The following is a 7,092-nucleotide window of genomic DNA, read 5'->3' as shown; positions in this document are numbered from 1 at the left end:
CAGGGCAGTGTCATAAACAATGCCCAGGGATGGCGCTGCCCACGATGAATGGGCCCTTTCCACATCAATCATCAATCAAGGGTTGCCTGTGGGTCATTCTAGTGGGGCATAGTCTCAATTGAGTTTCCCTCTTCCAAAATGGCTCCAGCTGTGTGAGGTTGACAGAAAACTAGCCAGCACACAAGCCCAAAGCATTTTCCAGCCAGTGCGAGTGTCCTTCCAAAGGCAGAGGCGACTGAAGGCCTCAGGGTGACACTCTGTGTTAACCTTGGAGGAGCAGTGTTTGCTAGGGAGGGACCTGAGAAGTTGCCGTCAGTGCCCCTGTTTACAGACCCAGGTAAGCTGGAGCTGATATACAGGTGCAGGTAACCGAGCCCTGGCCCCCGCTGCTCTTCGCTTAGTACCCCTTGCAGAGATTGGCAGTCAGAGTCTGCTGGGCTCCAGTGAAGGGCACAGGGAGGATGGCATTATATAGCAGAAAATCATTCAACAGGGGCTGAACTCCCGGCAAGAGAGCAGAGAGAGGGTAGGGCCCGGCAGGCTCTCTGATCACTCCTGCCCCAGGACAGAAGAGTCCCATCAGCACCTTGCAGGGGCAGCTCCTTCTGGGATGTACTACGGGAGGGATGCTGCCTCTTGAGGGGCCTGTGATTTCTGTGGTCACTCTAGGGCTTAACTTCCCAGCCCCTGGGGCGAGCTCAGACCATATCCAAACCCTCCGCCCACACCTCCTGTATGTAACCCAAGAAACTCACTGGTTCACCAAGCTGGAGAAATCGTCTTTGGTTTCTCAAGGCCTCCCTGTGCAGGTCCAGAGGCGGGGCGCCCCAGGAAACTTCTCACCACAGCGGAGACACTCAGATAATGCAGCATTCCGTTACCACCCACCTGCGGGCCTCCTGGGGGGCTCCCGAAAGGGCAGATTCTAGTTGCCAATTTTAGACTTCCCCAGAATGAAGCTTTCTGAGGCCGGGCTCACAGCACTCTGCAGGGGAGACAACCACCTCACTCCACCCCCACCCCACCAGCAATTCTTACAAAAGCAGCCAAGAGACAGCAGAGTCGTTGTTGAATAGCAAGGATTGAGATGCAGTGGACCTAGAATGTGACGAATTTGAAAAACCCCAAAATCTCCTTAGATGGGCAGCAAGCAATGCTGACAGGGGTTGTCAAAGTAGCTTAGGGGACTCGGCATGCACCCCACCCTTTCCTTTAGAGTCAGCCACTGAAAGAGAAAGATTGAGGCCAGGGGTCTTATTCCAGCCACTCAAACCACGTGACAGGGCCCCCACACTCACCTTCTACATAGCAGGCGGGTGATGTGTGAGAGTCCGTGCGTTCACACCTAAGGACACGGCGTCTCGCTGAAACCCCCGGGGCCCTCACAGCACTGGCTCTTTCGGCTTTCCTTTAAAATGTTTGTGTATTTTGTTTCATACATATGTTTGTGCACCACATACATGTAGAACCCGTGGAGGCCAGAAGAGGATGTTGGGACCCTGGAACCGGAGCTATAGAGATGGTTGTTAGCAGCCACATGGGTGCTGGGAATCCAACCTGGGTCCTCTGGAAGAGCAGCCCATGCTTCAGCTTTCCTTTCTCAGCCCAAATGAAAGCAACAAATCCTTTTTAAAATTTCATATGAGAGAGAGAGAGAGAGAGAGAGAGAGAGAGAGAGAGAGAGAATGGAGTACCCATAATGACTAAAGGGGGTGTCTGATCCTTGGAGCTGAAGTTCCAGGTGTTTGCGAGCGTACTGACGTGGGTACTGGGATCCGAACTCAGGTCCTCTGATAGAACAGTCAACACTGAGCTGCTGCACCGGCTCTCCAACCACGGAAACAATAAGACTCTTCTGTGGCTCTTCTGACCACTACAGTTTCCATCCACTTTCTATCGTTGTTTTAATGCTCTCTGAAAGGGGTGGTTTGCACAGCTGGCCACCTCTTCACCACTTGCTGTCTTCCGGGCTAGGGAGAACAGTGCCACAGACCACAGACCACAGACCACAGACCACAAACCTCCAGCCTTGATCCAAATGCCTCCTGCTGCTCCCTCTGCCAAGACGGGGCAGGCATCTTTCCAGCCCTCAGCTGGGTCAACGTGGTTGGAGTTGCTAAACAGACCCGAGCAAGGTGGCTGATGCTAGCAGACAGACCGACAGACAGACCAACAGACAGACAGACAGTGCCTGTGACTGGGACCCTCACATGACAAACACCACCATGACCTGCAAATGAGGAGAAGCTTGCATCCCCGAGGCTTCGACAGAGTCCCACAGACATCTGGCACTTTCTAGGAGGCACTGATGATCCTAAAAGAAGCCCCCAGTCAGCCCAACAGCTGCCTCTTGGTCTGCGATTGGTCAATAGATAATCAATCAGGAATCACTATTGATCCTGACCACGTAGCTACTGTCTGTGCTCAAGTGGTTGACCATTTACCTCTCCAGTATCAATGGCTAGGTGAGTGTCTTACTGTGACCCACACATCCTCAGAATAGTCCTTTGCTCCATGCATCTCCTACTTCTCATGGGTTCACTCTATACCAGAGATGCTGTCCGGGTCCATGAAGACAAGGGTCATCGTGAGCATGGCAGGTCCCCTTTGACGTGACAGTGTGGGAAGGTCAGCATCTTTGCGAAATAACAGAATTGAAGTGAGCGACTCTGGAGGGGCCGGTGTGTCAGACAGCCTGTGATTCCATACTCTATGCCTATAGGCTTTTAAGGTATATCCATATATTGTGCAGAAAGCCCCTGGAAGTAGAGGGTATGGATGGATGGCACCAAACCAACCCACCAGGCTGGTAACAGACACTGTCGGTTCTCGGGTTTATTAACATAAATAAAAACTCATCATGAGAAATAATTACATCCTCGATGGTGGCCCACCCTCTCATTCTCCTGGGCATTGAAAAATAATGGGAAGGTTAATACATTTCTCACATCTCCAAGCCTGTTATTATTTCTTGCTTACACAAAAATTACATAAAAGCCATCACTTTGGATCCGGGAGTGGGTGACACAGACTAGACGCGGAAGAAAGCTTAACCGAAATAGAAAAGCAATCTGGCATCGCTGACAATATTGTCACAAAAATATTACATCTTATGAAGGGGATTTCTCAGAATTCAATAACAGCATGTTTAGCAGCTAAATGGAGTCATTTGCATATTGTGGAGAAATGAAAGTACAATAATCTCATGTTTGAAGTCTAATAGGATTTCCTGGGGCTGTGTTGCTGGGGAGCTTAGTCTGATCTTTGCTTTCTGCCCATCAGTTCGCTCCCCGAAGGCTTCTTTTTCTCCACTAATCCTCTTCCCAGGCTCCCCCTACCTTTCTAGTCATTAGAATTCTGCCCCTCCTCCACCCCTTTCCCCGCTTTGCTCCAGTCAGTTTTATATTTACTAAGTGACTCCAATGGCAGTTAATTCTTTCCTGAGGATTATCAGAGAGGCAGGCCTTGATTTCTCACTCGTTAAGAAAAAAATGTGTGTGTGTGTGTGTGTGTGTGTGTGTGTGTGTGTGTGTGTGTGTGCACGCGCGCGCATTTGTAGGGGGAGTGCCCTGGTGCCACAGAGAGCCTGTGGAGGACCTCAGCTGTGGGTCTTCACCTACCTTCCCTCTTTGTTGGTGACAATGCCTCTTCATTGCAAGTATACCAGGCCAGCTAGCCTGCGAGTGTGCAGGGCAACTTCCTTGTCTCCAGCACCATCTCCCAGATGGAGTGCCGGAATTACAGGTGCCTTATGGCCCCTGACTTTCCGTGGATCTGGGGATCTGAACTCGGGTACCCATGATTGCAATGCAATTGCCTTAATCACTGAGCCATCCCCCAACCCTGGTCCTTCTTTTCAAACCTTCCTTTCCCCCAAGCCAGGTACTGATGTTGTTGGTGTTTTACTGCCGGCCCCTTTCCACGTCAGGCCCAGATATCGGTAGACTGTGTCCCTCATCAGAGGTGTAGCCCAAACCCATCAAGTTCAGGAAAAAGAGACTCAGGCTTTCTGAGCTTGTAATTTTGGTTACCTCCTCTGATTTCGCCAAAACTATTTGGATAAAGGCTTTAAGCTGGGATGCTCAGTGGTTAATCTGACTGGATGGTCTTGGATGAGGCCGGACAAATTTACAGATTACAACGTCACCATGTTCAAAGTTGGACACGCCTGCAGAACTCCAAGTTCCTGACCTTGTCACGAACCCTTCACAGCCAATAGAGGTGAAACAGAGACACATGTGTGACAAACTCTCCAGGTAGGTGTAGACCATAAGTTCATTTTTGTATTTCCCCAAGTGCACAGTGGTGTGTGTGTGTGTGTGTGTGTGTGTGTGTGTGTGTGTGTGGCCGGAGGCTGACACTGAGAATCATCTTCAATCATTCTTCCACCTTATTTATTGAGGCAGGGTCTCTCAATCAAACTCAGAGCTCACCGATGTGGTTAATCTTGCTAGCCTGTTTTCTCTGTCTTCTAAGGTTGAAATGAAAGGCAGGCTGCCTCACCCACCCGACACTTACATGGGTTCTGGGGCTCCAGTTCTCACACTTACGCAGCAAGCACTCAGTGGACGAGCCATCTCCCAGCCCCCAGGCCGCTCCTATTTCTTAGTAATAATGACAAGTGCTGCTGTCACACACAGATGGACGCGATCTCTACGGTGTGTCCACGATTCGTTTTAGATGTCTTAAGAGCTTCCATATGGGTTTCCACGGTGGCCGCACCAGTTCCCTTCTGACCAAGAACAAAAACCTAATTTTCAATGTTAGCTTAAGGATGAAGACAGCGTCTGGTCTCAAATTGCCTAGCGAGAAAGAGGAACTGGTCTAACTTGCCTGCAGGAAGCAGACAGGTGTGACAGATACCGCTGCAGTGCACACCTTGCCCTCACGCTTACGAAAGTTTGTTGATGTGTGTCTTGTCGCAAGCTGTGCCGGTGAAATGGGGGAATGCTCTTACAAGCAAAAGCAATATTGTTTGAAGGGCGTATCCCAATGACCCTTGACCCACTGGCTGATGTCTGAAATGTCATGGTCACGGTGTTCTCCCTGTCAGTCCGAAGTTTGGAGCTAAGGTAAGCTATGCCCACAGGGGAGGTGACTTGGGGGAGGATGGAGGCCTCAGCATCCACTCAGTAGGAAAAGGTGTGGAAGAACGGAAGTACAGTTGTATTGATTGTTATCTTCAGAAGTCTGAGCCGGTCACAGGTGGCCCAGACATCTGGAGAGGTTGGTGAGAAGAGATGAACCATCTTCAGGAACAGCTATGGAAATCTGACTCGGCTCTCTGTCCTCTCCTGTGTCTGTGCTCTCCCTGGTCAGTCCTGGTCCACACTCTTGCGATGAAGAGAGTGCACATCGCTGTATTCTTTTCCTTCAGAGAGCAGTTGCTAGACAGACTCGGGAAAGCCCATGCCTCTAGGTCCTATTTCATTTTCCTTTCTGCACTATAGATTCATCCCCAAACCCAGCAGAACATTATTTCTTACAGTTTCCTCACCTTTGGAGAGGTTTTATTGTACAAAGCATTTCATGACAATCAGGTTTCATGAATCAACCTGTGGTCTGCATGTCTCCCTAGCAGATATGAAACCCAAATTCCACCAATTTCAGTGTGGGAGTGCATCTTGAATACTACTGAGGCATGTGCCTGTGAACTTTCGAAAAGTCGTAATTCTCCAAAATAGAAGTTGGAGTCTAGAACCGTTTCTGACACATGAGCGGTCCTCACTGGATTGTTTTTCAGTGCACGGATGGTTGAGTACAGAGGCTGGTGCATCTCTGACGCTCAGTCTCACGCACACACAATGTGTGCTGTCAACAACAAGCATGGTCATAAAGATGAGGGGCATAAGTGGAAGCACCTCAGTACCTAGTGGAAGCACCCCAGTACCTAGTGGAAGCATCCCAGTACCTAGTGCCCACGCCTAACATTGATGGCTTAACATTCCTCCTATAGGGCAAGCTTTCTGCCCCGAGACTTTAGAAAATAATGTAAAGCCTGCCCAAGCATGAAGATGGGCACAGTGGTCACCCTGATCACTATGCACTCTGGCCCTTTGTGTTCTCCTCCATCGTGGTCTTCCTGGTGTGACTGGAAGGAAGAAACCACACCCACCGAGGCTGATTGGCTGATCAGAACTTCAGTGATTCAGAAAAGTTGGAGTCCTTTTGGTCCATAGCCAAACTGTCTTGTGCGATCATTAGCCTCCCCCTCCCCCACCACACCAGAGTCACTTACAGCCCTCCTCCGTGTGTCATCTAACATCTCGTGTGACTGTCCTAGTCAGGGTTCCTATTGCTGTGATAAAACACCATGGCCAAAAGCAAGCTGGGGAGAAAAGGGTTTATTTGACTTACACTTCCACATCACAGTTTGTCACTGAAGGAACCCAAGGCAGGAACTCAAATAGGGGAGAAACCCAAAGGCAGGAGTTGATGCTGAGGCCATGGACCAGGAGGACCACTAGCCCAGCCACAGCCCTATCCACAGTGAGGGCCCTCCCTCATCAATCACTAATTAAGGAAATGCCTTACAGCGGGATCTTGTGGAGGCATTTTCTTAATTAGGGCTCCCTCCTCTCAGACACAACTAACTTGTGTTAAGTTGATATAAGGCCAGCCAGCACAGGGTCCATTAGGTGCATCCTTTGGAATGTACAGACACCTCTAGCTCTGCCAACCCCAAAGCTAGGAATGTTGGCTGACAGCCTCTGCAGCCAGTGGAAGAGCTTCCCCCACCCTGGTGCTGTCTCTGACGTTTCCACCAACCAACATCTTTGAAAAGTGTCTTGATGCATAACTTTGTTGGGGTACCATAAAAACATCCTGTAAAGGGTATCGTGTTGGAGCATGGAATTCGGGTAACCTGAATCGCCTGAATTCATCCCCAACACTTGCAAAAATAATAATAATAGTAATAACAACAGAGAAAAAAAAAGTTCTTTCTCAAATTGTACCGTGGGGACAGTTTGTTAAACCGCAGCTCTGTCCCAGAACTGGGGGACTTGAAAAGGCAGACATGGCCAGCAGCTAGTTTTCCCTTCTAATTGTTCCCTTTCCAGCTCAATTTCCCCCAGCCACACAGAGTTTATA

Source organism: Myodes glareolus, chromosome 22, assembly GCF_982192425.1.
Source record: "Myodes glareolus chromosome 22, mMyoGla1.1, whole genome shotgun sequence".
Lineage (NCBI taxonomy): Eukaryota > Metazoa > Chordata > Mammalia > Rodentia > Cricetidae > Myodes > Myodes glareolus.
Note: the sequence above shows the minus strand (reverse complement) of the source record.